This window comes from Jaculus jaculus, chromosome 7 (assembly GCF_020740685.1).
Source record: "Jaculus jaculus isolate mJacJac1 chromosome 7, mJacJac1.mat.Y.cur, whole genome shotgun sequence".
Classification (NCBI taxonomy): Eukaryota; Metazoa; Chordata; class Mammalia; order Rodentia; family Dipodidae; genus Jaculus; species Jaculus jaculus.
The window spans coordinates 97,800,718-97,820,675 of record NC_059108.1 but is presented as its reverse complement, the minus strand read 5'-3'; the positions used below and the strand labels follow the sequence as shown (position 1 = coordinate 97,820,675).

General features: G+C 41.8%; 1 pseudogene; it reads right to left on the bottom strand.

Moving 5' to 3' along the window:
• Positions 1–3,033: 3,033 nt before the first annotated feature.
• LOC123462336 lies at positions 3,034–18,023 on the bottom strand (annotated as a pseudogene).
• Between the last annotated feature and the right edge of the window lie 1,935 nt (positions 18,024–19,958).

Below are 19,958 nucleotides of genomic sequence, written 5' to 3'. Positions count from 1 at the left end.
ACAAGGTAGAACAATTAGTATATTCACTTAAGGACAATGATGAACTTTAAATAAATATATGAATAAAAGATAAAATCTCTGAGACATGATGGAAGTATCAAATATGAATTGTGGGATTAGAAAGAGAAGAAGTCCATGGTAAATGAAAATATTTTAAATACAATCTGTATAAAGGGATGTCCATCTAGGTCAGAGAGGGAACAGAGCACCAAGTAGTGAGGATGGGAAAATAAACTCATGTGTACTATGTTATGTTGTTATTTGTCATATGCTGTTGCAGCTTGATGAGAGCTGATTCGGGAGTGGGGTCTCTCTCTGACCCAAGTATGCTTATAGCCCAAGGGTTGAAAATATCATGCTCTTTTAGGATAGACAGATGGTTAAACATTCCTTGGCTATCTGGTACTCTCAAATCTTGAGTCTTGACCAGAGCTCATTGTTGTTCATCCCATAATTTAAAAATTCCTTTGTTGGGAACTGCTAACTTTAAGTCTTGCCTGAGGAAAAAACCTGTGTCTGGTACCCTTTATCAAATTCCAGCCGACTGTTCCTCCAGTAGTTAAGGTCTACTCTAATAATTTCTGCTGGATGTTGGTCAATGTCCAATCCGATGTTCTGTTATTTATTTGCCAGTTGCCATCTGTTTCTTCCATTTTTCAGCAGGGCTACTTCAATAATTTCTGATGAATGTCGTTCAGTGTCCAGCTTGATGTTTTTCATTCTATTCTTTATTTGTTACTTTCCTGTTCTTATCCTCAATAAACTCACTCATTTGACAAACAAAATATGGACATCACAGACCATGTTCATTGATCAAACACCATGTCATTTTAGTAAACCACTAAATATACAGTACAAAGAAAGTGTATTGAGAGCTATAAAAGAGAAATACCAAGTCACAGATAAAGGCAGGCTCTTAATAATAACAGAGCTTTTTCCACTGGAAAATTTAAAAGCCAGAAGGGCCTGGAATGATGTATTTCAAGTTCTGAAATAGAGAAGCTGCCAACCTAAACTATTATAATAGAAAAATTATTAGTTGTGTTGAAGTAGAAAGAAAACCTTTTCATAATAAAAGCAGGCTAAAAGTGTGTATGACCACCAAGCCACCTCTAGAAGGTTATGGGAAGGAATACTTCAGACAGAAGAGAAAGATAAATAACATCCAAGAACCTACAGGGAAGAAAAAATCAACAATGCTTGTGCAGTTGTTAAGTAACTGAGGATTAAAAAATACTCATCACGTAGCCGGGCGTGGTGGCGCACGCCTTTAATCCCAGCACTTGGGAGGCAGAGGTAGGAGGATCACCAAGAGTTCAAGGCCATCCTGAGACTACATAGTGAATTCCAGGTCAGCCTGAGCCAGAGTGAGACCCTACCTCGAAAGACCAAAAAAAAAAAAAAAAAAAAAAACCAAACAACAACAACAAAAAAATACTCATCATGAATAAAAAAATTTAAAAAAATACCACTAGAAAATGACAAGAAATTGACATATACTTTTCAATAATAATTCTGAATATTAATGGTCTCAATCACTGAATCAAAACACAGAATAGCAGAATGGATTACAAAACAGGATTTATCTTTTTGATGCCTCTAATATAAATACCTCACAATGAAATATATACACTACCTTAAGGTGAAAGGCTGGGAAAAAAGTACTCTAAGCAAGAGACAAGCAGGTGACAGTATTCTTTTTAAAAATATTTTTGTTTATTTATATTTATTTGAGAGCGACAGTAGAGAGATAGAGATAGAGATAGAGATAGAGATAGAGATAGAGATAGAGATAGTGACAGAGACAGAGACAGAGACAGAGAGAGAGAGAGAGAGAGAGAGAGAGAGAGAATGGGCATGCCAGGACCTCCAGACACTGCAAACGAACTCCAGATACGTGCACCCCCTTGTGCATCTGGTTAACGTGGGTCCTGGGGAATTGAGCCTTGAACCAGGGTCCTTAGGCTTCACAGGCAAGTGCTTAACCGCTAAGCCATCTCTCCAGCCCACTATTCTAACATCTGATAAAACAGAGTTTGAATGAAAACTAGTCAGACAGTACTGTGCCATTTAATGAACAGTTATGTGACTGAGTCTCAATATTTTCATGGTGGTAAAAGATTATACCTATTATAATTTTCATAGTTATTCTGTTAGTCTTTACACCCTATATACTCAATTGCTGCTTTGACTTTATCTCTGCTCATTTACAGGAAGCTCACCCTTTGAGAACTTATCACTTGCCACTTCTAACAGGAAAATCAACCATCCCTACTCTCAAAATGTTACACTTTCTAGACCTCGAGATAGGCTCCAATTACATTACTAACATGCATAACTCTTTTACACCAGGTCAAAAAAAAAAAAAAAACACAAAAAAAACTCACATACAGATGACAGTGGGACATCTGACGGACTCACAGGTTTCTCTATTGAACCTTTTTTTTTTTCCAAATCAGATCTACATTTATTAGTCACATTGCCTTTGACACTCACCACATTGAAAGACTGTTCTGCTTCTGGTGTTAGGAAAAGGAAAAAGGGGCGTAAGCTTAAACTTATGCACACATTTTGAAGTAAGACTGTATGACTTTAGATTGTTTAATTACTTCATTTTCTTAAAATGTATACACATCCATAGATATAAACAGCCTTGCCCAATGCCAGGCCACAGGGAAGAACTCTCTAGTGCAATGGTTGTGGCAACAGGACACCGTGGATTCGTCAGAAGCTAGCACTGACACACCTCACTGTTTTGAGATGACCAGTTTGGATTTCAGAAAACAAGAACCCTGAACAACACGTGGATGCTTCCTCATCTCGGATTTTGGGGAGGTCAACTGAACTAGAATTAGGGGACTCACAAGGTCACTGTCCCTTGTAGTGGGCACTGGTTAGAAAGCAATTCTTTATCCCAGGCCAAGCCCCCACTGGCAGGCTCCGCGTATTTGCCTGAGCTTGAAATCCCAGAGAGGAGGAACCAACTCGACTGTAGCAACAGCACAAGGCCTGGGGCTGCAGTTGCGAGGCAGCTAACTCTTCAAGGCACTTGCTGGTCAGGATCCCGGCGTTCTCGCGGCCGCAGCCCGGAAGGTCATGGGTTGGTTAGTGAAGGGGTGCCACTGGCCCTGGATGCTGGGGTTGTTCGTGTGGAAGGGCTTGCGGATGCGGATCACCTCCAAACCTGACTGGTCGGCCAGCTTCTGCACCAGCGTGGTGATCTCCGCGGACTTGCAGCCATGCTTTCCTCACGCACAGCCCCGTTAAGGTATTGGGCCACTGTTCTGGGCACGGAGCAAGGCCGCGGGTTCACGTGCATGACGACCCCTGGGTTCCTTCGGGCGAAGTCACTCACCTCCCGTTCCACGAACTCCCTGGGGGACCCGGCGAAGGTGAGCAGGTCGACCCCCGACCGGGGGAAGACCTCGACCCGGGTGGTCAACCCTATCCCCGGCTCCGCTTCTGGTAGCCTCACCTGGTGCTGCGCCACCGCTGAGGCTGAAGCTGCGGTGCTGCAGCTGCAGCTCGTACCGACCCGGGCTGTTGTGGAGGACAGCGGCCAGGAAGCGGCTCCGACTGCGCGTCCCGTCATGGCCAAGGGCCGCAGCCTTGCACCCGAGCGCCGGGAGCGCGGGGAGCTCTATTGAACCTTTTAATAGCTCCCACCAGAGACTCTAACTGCCATCTTCCATGACCCTATTCAGCTGGATAGACAGGTTATTGTACCCTTTCCTCTAACAGCAGTTTTCTCAAGTGTGGTTTTTTTTTTTTTTTAATTTAATTTAATTTATTAGTTTTCTTTTCAGTAAATACAGGCAGTTTGGTACCATTGCTTAGGCTCATTTGTGATCTACCCCCTCCCATTGGACCCTCCTTGATGTAAATGGGTCCTGCATTGTGGAGTTAGCCCCCAGTTATTGGTATGATAAATGTTTCTGCAAATCATGACCCAACATGTGACTCTGACATTCTTTCCACCCCCTCTTCCGCAAAATTTCCCTGAGCCATGTTGGGTTCATTTTTGGTCTGCTTCAGTGCTGAGGTGTTGGGGACCTCTGAGGATCTGGCTCTCTGATTTGGTAGGAGTTTATTTTTCTCTGTGTTGGTCTCCTTCCCCTTTGTGCTGGATATCAATGACTTCACAGTGCCTGAAACTACCTACACAAGACCATCATAATTGGAGGAAAAGATTATGCCATAAAATAAGAGACTGATTGAGGGGGGGAGGGGATATGATGGAGTTTGAAAGAGGAAAGTGGGGGGAGCAAGGGCATTACCATGGAATATTGATTACAATCATGGAAGTTGTTAATAAAGAAAATGAAATCTGAAAATCAACCAAGGAGCTATTGACAGGGATACAGGTGGAACTGTGTGAGCAACTCCAGAAGTCTGAACTCTCCCATCCCCCACCATCAGAACCATGAACCTCTGGCATTCACCCCAGCGCCAGTGCAGGAGCACAGCTGATTAGAGGTCCAGTTCCACAGCACAACATGGATGGATCAAGATAGGCCTGCATTGGGAGGACTAATCTCTCTTTCTTTGTCAGGGCAGGTTATGGGTTATATATGCTTGGTTGGCTTTACCATTTTCAAATAATCTGTATTTAGAGGTTGAATATTGTTGCCTTTGATGCTGTCATATTTATAGGGCCTTTATCTTTTGCTTCTATCATTATTGTGGGCAGGGTCTGATCCAGATCCAGGCTGACCTGGAACCCAATTCAGAACAGAAATCTCTACCTCCTGGCAGACAAGATTAAAAGTGTAGAACAAAACATACCCTTAGGGTTTTGGCTCTATAAAACTAGCTGTTTGTTTTAATCCCCACAATTGCATACTTTGTGCTGGTTTTTGTTGAATGTGTAGATTGCTCAGTTGAAGTTTAGAATTTGCTAGTGAATTTTTCCACCCAGTCCACTAGAATACTTGCTTAGCAAGCAAACTCAACACCTAGGATTACTTCTGTGGCTGAATTGGGGTACAAGAGTGTAGCAGACAGCTTCAGGTTCACTGAGATGAACTTACAGATCAGACAGAATTATGGATGAAGGGATATTTATTGAAGCTTTCAGATCCAGTGGAAGTTACATAATGGCAGAAGAAGCTAGACTGCTTTCATAGGACCAAGCAGACAGACAGAGAGAGAGAGAGAGAGATGCACAGAGAAAAACATAAGCCAAAAGCCACACAGCACAGCACACTGCAGGAACTCCAAGTAGACCACTTTGCATACCTTTAGATTGAGATCTTAAACCCACCACCACAGCTTAAGATCAACCCAGTGACATCACCTCTAGCCAGGTGGTTGCAGATGCAAACTACAAACTAATAAAACAATGAATATATTGGGGCCATCTATTCAAACTACCACATTCTTCCCCTGACCCCTAATAGATTTATAACCATCACAGATTGTAAATTGTACCCAGTTCAATTTTAAAGGTCCCCACAGTCTTGACCACTTTAAGATAGCAATTCCTGTAAAATCAAACAAGTTAAATACTTCCAGCATATAAAGGCACAGAGTAAACAGTTTGAACTGGCATAATGCATAGCAAGGAGACTAAAACAATACACACTCAACCATCCTCAAACAATCATCAAACTTCTGCAGATCAAGTTCAATATAACCAGAGACTAGCAGTCTCCAGATTTTCCAGTTCTGCCCCTCCAGCTGGGCAGAGTAGCCAGGGAACACTTCCATTCTAGGCCAACAGTGCACTATATAGTAGCCCTTACATAGTGCTGGTATATCTAAAATGTCTTCATGCAAACCATGGTCCATCTTTCAAGGCTCTTTCTGCCTATCAGGACATCAGGCCCCATCTCATGCTACATCTCAGCAGTGGCTCCTGGAATCATGTGCAATTCAAAAGCACTCCTCACATTTTTCAAGCTTCTAAAACCAATATCAGGTGTGCAGGACACAGCCATATTCTTAATTCAGGGATGAAATAAATCATAGCCTTAAAATTCAGGTTCCTGTGCTGGAGAGATGGCTTAGTGGCTAAGCACTTGCCTGTGAAGCCTAAGGACCCCAGTTCAAGGCTTAATTCCCCAGGACCCATGTTAGCCAGATGCACAAGGGGGCACACACATCTGTAGTTCATTTGCAGTGGCTAGAAGCCCTGGCTTGCCCACTCCCCCACCCCCCTGTCTCTTTCTCTCTCTGTCTGTCACTCTCAGATAAATAAATAAACAAAAAAAAAATTAAAAAAAAAAATCCTGCTCTAGTCAACTCTTTCCAGAAGAGTTTGCATTTCTATGATAGTCCCTCCTCAGCCATCTTTTCCATTGTTTTAATGTAAAGCAGCTGGGCCACCTTCCTTAAGATTGCTAATGTGTTTGACAATAGCAGGTTTAGAAACCTAAAATCAGTCTCAGTGCCTGTAATTTTAACTTGCTTGAGATTTTTCAATTTAAAATCTTATATCTGGGCTGGAGAGATGGCTTAGCAGTTACACGCTTGCCTGTGAAGCCTAAGGACCCCAGTTTGAGGCTCAATTCCCCAGGACCCACGTTAGCCAGATGCACAAGGGGGTGCACTCGTCTGAAGTTTGTTTGCAGTGGCTGGAGGCCCTGGCGTGCCCATTCTCTCTCTTTGCCTCTTTCTCTCTCTGTCTGTCACTCTCAAATAAATAAATAAAAATAAACAAAAAATATTTTATAAAAAACTAAAATTAAAAAAATATGTATCTCCCAGTCCAATATCTTTAGCCAAGCACATCAGTCCATAACAAACTTAACCTTGATCTAAGTCTGTGCTTGGGCAGTAGAACACACCCAGCCCTTATGCCAGCAGCCTACTTCCAACAAAGTCCCCTTAGAAAGCTCATAAGCCAAGCCTTGAAGTTTAATACTGTGTGTACTTAGCCTTCTCAAACTCTCATCAGAATAGTCCATAAAACTTGGCTGACCACACCAGAAGGCATGTTCTATTGCAAGCACCAAGTCTATACCCATTCCTCCAAAACAAACAAAACAAAGGTTCCAAAAGTCCAACATCCACCTGGTTAGGTTCATCTCAGCCCACTCCTTGGTATGAACTTCTATAGCAGACAGCTTCAGGTTCATTGAGATGAACTTCCAGACCAGGTACAGTTATGGAGAAAGGAATATTTATTGAAGCTTATAGATTCAGGTAGAGTTCCATAATGGCAGAAGAAGCTGGCCTGCTTTCACGGGACCAATGAGGGGGGGGGGGGAGAGAGAGGGAGAGGGAGAGAAAGGGAGGGAGGGAGGGAGGAGCACAAGCCAAATACCACACAGCACAGCACACTTCAGGAACTCCAGTTAGGCACACTTTGCATATCTTTAGATTGAAATCTCAAACCTATAAGATCTGCCGAGCAACATTGCCTCCATCCAGGTGGCTTCAGATGAAAACTACAAATTAATAAAACACTGAATATATTGGGGGCCATCTATTCAAACTACCACAAAGAGCTATATCACATTTTTTATGAAAATTTTTTATTTTTATGAAGCCAGTATTATTCTGACACAAGGCCAGATACTCAACAAAAAATAGGAAATTATAAAATAATCTCCCTGATGAATGTAGATACAAAACAATCTCAATAAAATGTTTTCAAATAAAATTCAAGAAGACATCAAAAAAAAAATCATTCAATATGATTAAATGGGCTTCATTCCAGAGATGCAGGGATGGTTCAACAGATACAAATTAATAAATGTAATTCATCACATTAATGAATTCAGGACAAAAATCTCATGATCATCCTGATAGATGCAGAGAAAACATTTGACAAAATTCAACAATTCTTCATGATAAAAGTTCTGGTGAGACTACAGATGGGGTAGACATATTTTAGCATAATAAAAATTATCTGTGACAAATCTATAGCTGACATCATGCAATACAAAGAAAAACTCAAAGCATTCCAAAATATTTCCATTAAGATCCTGATTACTGACCAGCCAGGAAAGATGTGCCCAATGGTGCAATGGTAGTCTGATTTTTATGGGGGTAGCAAACTGCTCTCTGCTTGAATCATACAGGATTCAAAGTTGGATAAGAATATTGGTGACTTTTTTCCCCAGTAGCTTGCATAGCACCTTCTGGCACTGTGAAAGCTAGCTACAAGGAAGGAAGTTTCCAGTGCAGTTTCAACTTGATTTCTCTATGTCCTGCAACTGAAGCATGTGGCCTTTAGCTCCAGGGCTATGTCATCTACTTTTGTGGGCAACCAATAACACTAGCAATAAGCTGTAGTGGTTTAGAGGTACCTATGGACTCTCTGATTAGCAACTCATAGGGAAGTATCTCATTTTTAGCAGCAGAAGGATTCTCATTAAATTGATCTAGCAGAATTCTTTCTATAACTATGCTATATTAAGACACATGCAGGTTGGTGCATATTCCCAGTCAAGATGACTGAGGAGAATGTAATTAAAGATTGGGTAAAGAAAAATCTTTTGTCATTTAAGAGGCTTAAAGTAAAGATTTCACAGATTGTTTATCCTCATTACTGTGTGTACTCCATTGTGTGACTGTGCTAGTGTATTCTATCATTATATTAGCTATACTTTAGTACATAACAAAGGCTAATCAAATGCTAGTTATTATTCTTAAAATCAACTATGATTACCTTTGGATATTTTATGAGTGTATGTAGATTAGAGAAAGTTTACATCAAAAACCAAAGCAAATGTTTTTCAAGTTTCCTGAATTTACTAAGACAAGTATATCCTTTTTGGGTGCTGTTGTTACTTAATATCATTCTCTGATATGATGAAGAAGATTGTCTTGGTGAATACTTGATATTTGGAAGATATGTCTGCAAAGCAAGATGTGAACTGGAACTTTATCTACTAATAAAAGAGATAAAAAAAAAACACCCATGTATTACAAGTATTAAAGGAGTTTTCAGGTCAAATTGAAATCATTCAAGATTGATCTTATTTGAAGAAGAGCAGAGGTGGAATAGCAGAGGCTGACATATGGGATGACATTAGTCTTAGAGGACTTAGCCAGACAGTTAAGTGGCAAGCTTGAGGAAAATATCTGAACTCCACAGACAACATATGCTGATAGTGTGATTTTTACATATTCCAATAAAGCAAATCCTGTGCAGGCTTCATCTACTCAAATATATTATGCAGGGACTGATGTTAAATTACTTGTGACCTGAAAAGAGAAATAACAGTCTTGGGTACCTGAAATCCAAAAGACATGGTGAGTTACCTTTTTCTTTTATCACATTTCCTAAGGCTGCAGCTTTTTCTTCATACACACACTTTCTCTCACACACCTGAGAAATGTATCTTCTAGCAATGTTACTACTTTCCTCAATTGCAAGCATTCTTTTTAGAAACAAACAAACAATAAGAACCACAGGGCATTATCTAGCTCGATTGATGATGACCACTCATTGTTTCATTTTCACATGTATGAATTGATGTTTCTATAGTGCCAGGGCTATCTATAGATAGCACAGGGCTTTCTGTTGCTTCTACCCTTGGCTGGTGTCTTTTTTAAAATTTCTTATTTGCAAGGGGGGAGAGAGAGAGAGAGGGAGGATGAATGAGAATGAATCGGCATTCCACAGCTTTCAGCTGCTCGTACAGATGAACATACCACTTTGTGTATCTATCCTCAGGAATCGAACCTGGGACATTAGGTTTTGCAGGCCAGTGCCTTAATGGCTGAGCCATTTCTCCAGCCCGTGGTTGGTGTTTTCTTTCCATACTATTTGTTGTCCTCGACTGGAACATTTGTGTTCTAGTTTGTCTTGAACTACCTATGTATTTCATTATTTACATGACCTATATATTTTATTCTGTATCTATAGAACAAAAATATTTTAAATATTTAAGTTTTAGTTGATGTTTAACATATAAAACATATATAAAAATCACATATTACAATTGTACAACCCAGTGAATATACAAGAGCTCAACATATCCATAAACCAACACCCAGCATCCAGCTTCTTAGACTCATTACGACCAGCCTCCTACAGTCTCTGTCACATTATTTTCCAATCACTAATCTTCCTCATCACTGCTGCCTTCTCCACAAGTAACCACATCCTCACTTCTAATTGCAGAATTTGGCTTTTCAAGTATAACAATCTGGTATATACTTTTTAGTATCTTCTCTGGCTTAACATGTTTGTCAGAACATGACTCTGGGGACTACATTGTTTGACTATACCAACTTTTTACTCAGGTGTCATAGGATCTTTTTTATTTCCATATTACCACTATTTTGATGACTATTTTCTTTAAACAACAACAACAACAACAAAGAATTGAAAGCTTTACTACTAAAATCAGGGTGTGAATTTACTAAGTGGCAGAATTTACAATACAAGTTGTTTTATCAGTAGCTTTAGGGAACTAAATGCTATCCAGTTCTCTACTTATGAAGTATCATTATTCTTATTATTTTAGTCCAGAAGAAAAAATTGTGATTTAAATACACTGTGTATATGACGTACCTACATTCAGTGTTACTGATGAATATTAAACAGTGTTCATTAGGAGATGATTCTTGACAGAAAATTAAGTATTTATTATAAGATTCTACTAGGAACATACTACACCCCTGATTCTAAAGGGAGCAAGATCTTTAATTAGTCATACAGATGTTTTACCAAATTTTATTTGAATGAATATAAGAGGAAAAGGAGTTGTAAAGTATTTGAGATGTTCAAAATCTGTTTTCTAAGAAATGTGAATTTTACTCTCTAATTAATCCAAATTTCAAGCTCTTGTAAGCTCTGTCTAATGTACTATAATAAATCACATATAAAAGTTGCACATACTATGGTTTTTATGAAGAGTATTCCACATTAGTCACATTAGCGGTGACGCGTGTCTGCATACTAAACACTAGTTATCAGTGATTAATGGATAACATGCTTGAACAATGCTCTCCTACTTGAGCTAATGAACTAAATAGTTTATTTCATGCTCCATTTCCACAAATAAATGGCTGTAATACATAATGTGATAATTCCTTATTTCTTTGGAGTGCATTTTGTTGTATAATGAACACAAAATTTTTTGAAAATCCAATTTAATCAGGCATTGTATTAATGTGATTGTACATGTTGGAGTTGGAGAGATTTTATGAAATGTTGCTAGAATTAAAATGTTTACACCAAAAGGAATAGAATTGCTAAAATTAAAATCAATTTAAAAGGGCACCATGAAGAGTTGTAAATAAGATCTTGTAGTAGGCTTTTCTCTTATTTTCAGTTTAATTGCCCTCTTGAGTAAAACTGTCATTATTGTACATGTTTATATGAGCTTGTAAATAAACAGTTCTTTCATTAATTACTGTAACATGCCTCTATGTAGCAGAATGATGGTTTAGATTTATATATCTAGTATCTATCTCTCATTTATGGCTTGGCTTATATTGCATAGGTTCTTGTACAACATTTATATAGAACAAGAATAATCTGTGACATTTTCCTACAGCTCATCCTGTATATGGCTCTTCTCATCTTTACATTTTTTTTTTAAATCTAACTGTGGAGATACTTTTTCCTTCATCACTATGTAAGAAATTGGATAGACCCCATGTCATATTTGGTTCTAATGCAATATAAAAGTTACACTACTTAACAGTAGTCACATAAGGATTATAAATATAGCAATCAAAATTTTCTGTTATTATAATCAAATATCCAAACCTGCTTTAAAGTTCAGGGTTTTCCTAAATAACACTTTATCTACTGCTTCCTTATTTGATAAACCTTGTCTATAGTCTTCCAGGGAGTACAGAGGTAAGAAATAAGTCATTGTTTTTAGATTGGCATTGCCATCTTGATCTGGCCACTATTCTCTTTGTGCTTAAAGGGTGTTTAAAGCTTGATCTTTAAAAAAAAAACAAACAAACAAATATTAGGGATATTTTCCCTAAGACCATCCAGTTTCCTTCTTGTTGACAATACCTACAATTTATAGCTTGCCATTTACTTCATTTTCAACTTCAAATGTACCTTCAGGTTTGCTGAGAGTTACTTTGCTTTCCCAGGTGATTATTTTGGACAAGTTCTAAAATCAATGCTAGCTCTTTCTGCCTCATCTTCAAGGGAGACCATTCTGCATTCTCTGGGAATATAAGAAACAGGCTATTCAGGAATTTGTCCCTTACTCTGTTACTAGAGCCACTAACCAGAGTAAATCACATTGTAGATCACAGGGCTATGGATGAACATAGACCACTAAGTTCTCCCCTTGCAAAGGACACATGTTAAGAATACTAAAGTAACACACCAAAATCCTTTTCTCTGAAATGAAAGACTGTTTATTTGGAAAAACAGCTATGTCTGTAACCTTTGATATTAAATTATGCTATCAATATGAGTGAGGGGTTTGAGTGCTGTGAAATTCTTTGTAAATCTTATTTATATTAATATTTTGGGATGGGTTATCACTCAACTCTTGTTGGCTCAGCCCAGTTATTTTTAACATCATGCTATACTTACTTTTTACAATATCATGGATAAAGAAAACAAAATATTCCATGATATAGGTGTAACTAAAAGTTGGTGGAATTTGGGGTCTGTAGAGATGGCGCAGCAGCTAAGACATTTGCCTGCAAAGCCAAAGGACCCAGGTTTGATTCCCCAGGACTCACATAAGCTAGATGCACAAGGTGGCGTATGTGTCTGGATTTTGTTTATAGCGGCTAAAGGTCCTGGTGCACTCATTCTCTCCTTGTCTGCCTCTTTCTCGCTCTTAAATAAAATAAAATAAAATATATTTTTAAAGGAAAAAAATCATTAAAAAAGAAAATTGGTGGAAATATATAAGATTAAAAAGTTTCTGTAAAGGAAAAGAGAGGTTGCTCAGTGATTCAAGATGCTCATTTGTGAAGCCTTATTGCCTGGGTTTGATTCTCCAACATCTATATAAACCAGATGCACAAAGTGGGAGATGTATCTGGAGTTTGTCTGTAGCATCTGGAGGTCCTGATACATCCATACTCTCTCTCTGTCAAATAAGTAAATGAATATTTAAAAATCAATTAAATGACAATGAAATCCATAGAATGAGAGGAACCATTTTCATGTCATATATTTAACAAGGAAAATATTTAACATGGATGTGGAACTCACACACTGTGAAACAAAACAAAACCCAACTGAAAATGGACAAATATATAAATAGACATTTTATTTCCTCAGAAAGGCATATAAATGGACAACAGGTAAATGGAAAAGTGCTCAATATATCTAATGGCCAGGCAAATGCAAATTAAACAAAAATGTGACCACATTTTGCACCTGTTATGAGACAAAAATATCCATGTTAGCAAGGATTTAGATAAATAGGAATGAAGTTTTTTGTTGGTAGGAATATAAATTAACAAATAATACACTTTCCTCAAAAATTATAAATAGTGGGCTGGAGAAATGGCCTGATGGGCTGGATTTAATTCCACAGTACCACATAAAAATGGATGAAGAAAATAGTACATTTGGTCTTATATTGAGGTCTTTGATCCATTTGGACTTGAGTGTAGTGCATGGTAAGATGTGTAGATCAAGTATCAATTTCCTGCAGATGGTTATCCAGTTTGTCCAGCAACATTTGTTGAAGATTCTGACCAGAAACTTGGCTACTACTTGAAGAAAATATAGGAAGAACTTTCCATGATATAGGAATGGAAAAAGTTCTTGAACAAAACCCCAGTAGCTCACAATCTTAAATCAGTTACACAACTAATGGGATCACATGAAGCTGAAGAGTTTCTTCACAGACAAGCATACAATAAGCAAAGCCAATAGATTACCCACAGAATGAGAGAAAATATTTGCTGATTATCCAACTGACAGAGGCCTAATCTCTAGAATCTACAAAGAACTCAAAAACCTAAACAATAAAAAGTCAAACAACCTGCTCACAAAATGGGACAAAGAGCTGAACAGGCAGTTCACAGAGGAAGAAATACAAATGGAAAAAAAACACTTACGAAAATGTTCATCAGCCCTAATCATCAGGGAAATGAAAATTAATAACAACTATGAAATTCCACCTTACCCCATAAGGATAGCAAACATCAAAAAATCAAATGCAAACAAACGCTGGCGAGGATGTGGAGAAATAGGAACCCTCATCCACTGTTGGTAGGAAAGTAAGATGGTACAACCACTATGGAAAACAATATGGAGACTCCTAAAAAGCTGACTATAGAGTTATCACCAGACCCAGTTATTCCCATATTGGGCATACACCCTAAAACCTTCAAGCTTCAGTCCAGAGAGATTTGCTCAACCATGTTTATAGTGGCTCAATTGATAATAGCTAAGAGCTGGAGTCAACCCAGATTTCCATCACTAGAAGAATGGATAACTAAGATGTGGTATATCATCCACAATGAGCTTTTGATCACAGAGACCTACAAGGTTTCCTAAAAGAAAGACAGATTTCTGTTTGAGTACTTGATGACCTACCAAAGGTTAGTGGTAAGACCCACTGCTGAAGACAAAATATTCGGTTGACATGTAAAATGGAATATATGGCTGAAGCTGGAAGAGACTCAGTCCCCAGACAGTCAGAACTTCTAGTGCCAGAAGGTGCTACATGGGCAACTGGGGGAAAATGGCCAATATCTGTCCAAGCAACTCATGCTCTAATTTTGGTCTGCTTCAGTGATGAGGTATTGGGGGCCTCTGGGTCTCTGGATATCTGATCTGGTAGGAGTTGATTGTTCTCTGTGTTGACCTCCTTCACTCTTGTGCTGGTACCCTGTATACCAAGAAAACAGCACCCTTTCTTGTTTCACCAATTATTCTTAGTTTCAGCTGGAGCCCTTTTGAGCTATGATGGGGTTGCTGTCTCCTTAGCATCTATATCTGAAAAAGAAAAGCAGATTCTCCAACGGAGAGTAAAGTTAGCACCAGACAAATGGGATAACCCTTACTTTTTTAATAGAAAATTTAATAGGTGTAGGCCCTATTGTAGCCCACAATTAGCTTGATAATGGAGAGCAGACTCATGTTTGGATATGGTTCTGACTTGTTTCCCAGCTCCAGCCATGGGTCCTGTTCTGCTGAGGGGATCAGTTAGCCAAATCAAGAGTAGATGGTTTCCCACCATGGCTGTTCACCACCATTGCACTTGTGTGAGCATCACAACAGGCTATTTGCTGCCAAGTAGTTTAGACCATGAGTGGCTTGGACAGATATTGGTCATTTTCCCCCAGTCGTCCATGTAGTACTTTCTGGCACTAGACGTTCTGACTGTCTGGGGACTGACTCTCTTCTAGTTTCCAGCCATGTCATTCCATTTTACATGTCAACAGCATATGGTGTCTTCAGCAATAGGGTCTTACCACTAACCTTTGGTGGGTCATCAAGTACTCTGACAAATCTTTCTTTTAGGAAACTTTGTAGATCTCTCTGATCAAAAGCTCATTGTGGATGATAGCCACATGTTAGTGCTAGGTGTTATAGATCAGTGCCCACTAAGAGAAGGAAGAAAAAATCACTAATATAAAAAAGTTAGAGAGGAGAGAGAGAGAGAGAGAGAGAGAGAGAGAGAGAGGGAGAGAGAGAGAGAGAGAGGCTGTAGAAGATTAAGGTCATTGTTTTTCTTCAACATTGTAATTCATAGTCCCATAAAGAAGATCCTTTGGATAAATGCCATTTCAGCCATCATTTACCTAAGGAATAAAATATGTTTAAATGTGTTTATGTTGTTTATCTTTGCAATTGTACTGTATTGAGTAGGCTAAAGATATATTAATTAGATAAGCAATAGGGTACCTAATCATTGGCTTTTATTTTGAACCTGGAAATTGCTTATGGTCTTCTCTCTTTCATATCTGTAAAACCTAAAACATACTCATCAAAGCTTCTATAACAAAGGGATTTATTTACTTGCTTGGATAATGAAAAAACAAATGATATGTAGACTCAGATTTTTTTTTTGAGGTAGAGTCTTGCTCTAGCCCAGGTTGATGTAAACTTCAATGAGTAGTCTCAGACTGGCCTTGAACTCATGGTGATCTTCATATGTATCCCGAGTGCTTTGATTAAAGGTGGTACCACCTGCCCAGCTCATGACACTGATTTTTATATTTCTTTGTTAATTTTAATTACTTTCATCAGTTATTCTCTAGGTTTTCTGGTCTCTGTATTCAGTTTGCCATATACTTTGGAAGATGGGATTGTTAGAGGATCATTAGCATCTCCACTACTATAATCATTGATTTAGCAAGCAATAATAATTATGCTTGTGCTGGGGATATGGCTCTGTGGGTGAAGAGCTTGTTGAGAAAGGCTGAAGATCTGAGCCCAGATCCCCAGAAGCCATGCAAAATACTTGGTGTCAGACTGTGGAAATGGTTCAGATGTTAAAGGAGCATTTTTGCAGTCCTGACAGCCCAGGTTTTTTCCCCCAGTGAAGCCAGATGCACAGTGGTAATGGGTCTGAAGTTTCTTTGTAGCAACAGAAGTCTCTGGTGTGTCCATTAGTTTATTATCTCTCTTTCTCTTGCTCATACAAATAAATAAAAATATTTTTAAAATACTGGGTGTTGGGCTGCAGAGATGGCTTAGTGGTTCAGCGCTTGCCTATGAAGCCTAAGGACCCCCGATCAAGGCTCGGTTCCCCAGGTCCCATGTTAGCCAGATGCACAAGGGGGCACACTCGTCTGGAGTTCGTTTGCAGAGGCTGGAAGCCCTGGCGCGCCCATTCTCTCTCTCTCCCCCTATCTGTCTTTCTCTCTGTGTCTGTCGCTCTCATATAAATAAATTAAAAAAAATTAAAAAAAAAATACTGGGTGTTATGTTATGTGCCTTCTAATCCCAGTGTTGGAGCAGTAGAGTTCAAGAATTCATGGAGCTTGCTGGCTAGCTAGTGTAGACAAATTGGTGAGCTCTAGATTTAAGTGTCTCAGAGAACAAGGTGGAGAGTGAGAGAGGACATTCATACACACATATGTGCATGCACACCTGCACATACATGTGACCACACATTTGTGAACATGCATATACAATTGTATATAACACACACACACACACACACACACACGAAGCCATTTGTAATTATGGGAAAAAAATGTTTACCAGTAGAAAAGGTCCATAAGAAAAAGAGTGAATTTAATCCTGTGAATAGCCTATTAGTATTAAGCATTTTTTTGAAAAGTACAATTCTATTTATGAAAAAGTATGAACTTCCTACTATACCAGAGGATTGGAATGGGTCTTTAGTTTTTATGTTTGTAAATTTACATCTCATTGGCTTTGCTAGTTCATTTTCAGAAAAAGGGTATTTATGTTGGTTACCATAGAAACTAGAAGTGCTTCCATTTGTGTGCATATTCTGCTCCTTTCTGGCTTTTAAATCTATTAAATTGCTCTGTGGCATTTTGTGTAGGATAACCCCTATTTAAAACTTTAATTCTTTCATAAAATAAAATGTTATATCCTTCAAATGTGTTATTTTACACTGACCTTAATCCTGTTTGTCTAAAAAGGTAACTCATGACATAAAACAATTGCTTTTTTTTAAAAAAATAAATCAACAGTCTTTAAAGTTGAAATTAAGTAGGAAAATCAGGTATCAGTGACTAACTGAGAAAACAGACTGAATGTTGCTTTGCTAAACTACAGTAAAAAATGTATATTGAACTTCCGGTCAAGATGGCGACCACCTAGCTGCATTACAGACAACAAGGAAAAAAAAAAGCAAGTATTCTAGGAAAATTAAGAATTTTTTGTTGGAGGGAGGGCACAGATTGGGGTAAAAGAGGGAAGCACACACCCCCCCACCCACGCCACGCCACCCCGCCTGTCCAGACCCACCAAGGCCCGGCAACCCAGCGGCCCAGCGAAAACCGAGCCCCACATGCCCTGGCGGCCCTCGCACCCCTCCACCGCACACCCCCCGACACCCCCCCCACGCGCCCCACGCTCCCTATCCACACGCGGCCCGCACGCCCTGAGCGTCACGCAACCGCCGCGCCACCCCCGCTCGCCTCGAGCCCCTCCCCACACGTCCAGAGCGCCCCGTGGTGTCCCGCGGCATCCCGCACCCCAGCTAACCTCAGTGAGCTCCACGCCGCCCCCCTCCCCCCTGCCGCTTGACCCAAGACCCCACCCCCCCCGTGCGACCCACCCTCGGCCCCCCCAACTCCACCACGGGAGACCATAGCGCCCCATGGCGTCCCGCGGCATCCCACATCCCGGCTTACCTCAGCGTGCTCCGTGCCTCCCCGGGGCGCCTCCCGCCCCCCCCCCCTGCATGTCCAGAGCGCCACGCGGTGTCCTGCAGCATCCCATGCCAGGGCTTACCTCAGCATGCTCCGCGCCGCCCCGGCGCCTCCTGCCCCCCCATTCCGCGCACCAAGCGCCCCCTCCCATGCACTGAGAGAACCTGCAGCATCCCGCAGCATCCTGCGCCCATGTGCGCCCAGGCGTGCCGTGCCCCACTCCCCGCGCGCCCACCCTGTGCGCTCTCCCCCCCCCACATGCACGGGATCCCCATGCCCCCCCGAGCGCCCTGCCTCCCCATGCCCCCCCCCCATGTCCAGAGTGCCTCACAGCGTCCCACGCCCTGGTGTGCTTCAGCGTGACCCACCCCTGTCCCCACGCCCCGCGCCTCCTGCGCAACCCACGACCCCAGTGACCCCCCCGCATGCCCCGCCCCCCATGCCCACGTGTACAGAGCGCCCCGTGATGTCGGGTGGCGTCCCGCACCCCGGCATGCCCCGCGCCCTCAGTGCACCCTGCACCCCCTCCCACGCGCCCCACACCCCTAGCCCCCCGCGACACGTCCTGCTCCTCCCCCACACTCACCCACGCCCCACTGCGTGCCCTGTGCCCACCCCGCACGTCCCAGCGCATCCCGCGTGCCGTGTGCCCTGTGGCGCCCCACGCCCCCCTGCCCCCCCTGGGCACCCCGCGACCCCACCGCTCCCCGCACATGCCCCCCTGTGCCCACCATGTGCCCCTTGCCCCCCCGACCAATTGGAGCGCCCAATCCCCACGCCCCCTGCGCCCTGCAGCCTCCCACACACCCCGCCCTGATTGCCCGGTGCCCCAGCGCGCTCCCTGCCGCGTGCCCCACTTGCTCCATACACTCCTTCGTATGCCATGCCCCCCGTCCGCCCCCCCCACCCGCGCACCCTCCGCACGACCCGCGTGACTGTACTCTGATCGGGCACCCACTAGCCACGCCTGCAAGCCTGCTGCACTGAAGTTGAGACCCCCTACCTCGCTCTTGTTCTCTGACCCTGTGAGTAGACCAGCCATGTGGTGCTCAGTTCGCAGGCCTGGGCCACCCCTGCCGTGAATATGTGGCTGCCAGATCCCCTGCTGCTGTACTCACATCACTTGCCGCCAGTCAGCCTCTGCTGTGTCCTGATCCCGTACCCACATCATCTGCCTCTACACTACAATTGCACGTGCAGTGGGCCCACTCCCACAGTAAGAGCCACACAAGTCCACGCTGAGTCACTAGCGCCAGCGCAGGTGCCATCCCCTACCTGTACATCGCAACCCATCCCCCACTCCCCTGAGGCAGGAGAGTGCAGACTTTTTACAGACCCCAGTGTACCCAGCCAGAGTCTGGGCCTTCAGGCATTGCTACCTCAGTCCCCTTTCAAGCACGAAGGCAGGCAGCTTAGGTGCATTACTGGGTGAGAATTCAGGCAACTTTGGCGCCCCTGTCAGGCTATAGATAGGCGGCTTTGGCAAGAGTGAGCAAAAACCCAGGCTGCTTGCAACTGCCCCAGGCTGCCTTGTATTCGCATTAAGCTAGATCCCAGGCTGCTCCACCCACCTACCTGCCCATACACTGACATGGGTAGACCACAGCGCAAAAGAAATAACATGAAAAATAAATTGCAAGAAAATCCAGACAGATCACCCAGTCCAACAAGGATCACAACTAACCAAAACATAGAAGAGTGTTTAGGATCAGAACATCAAGTGGAAGCAATGAACAATGCAACCCTGAACA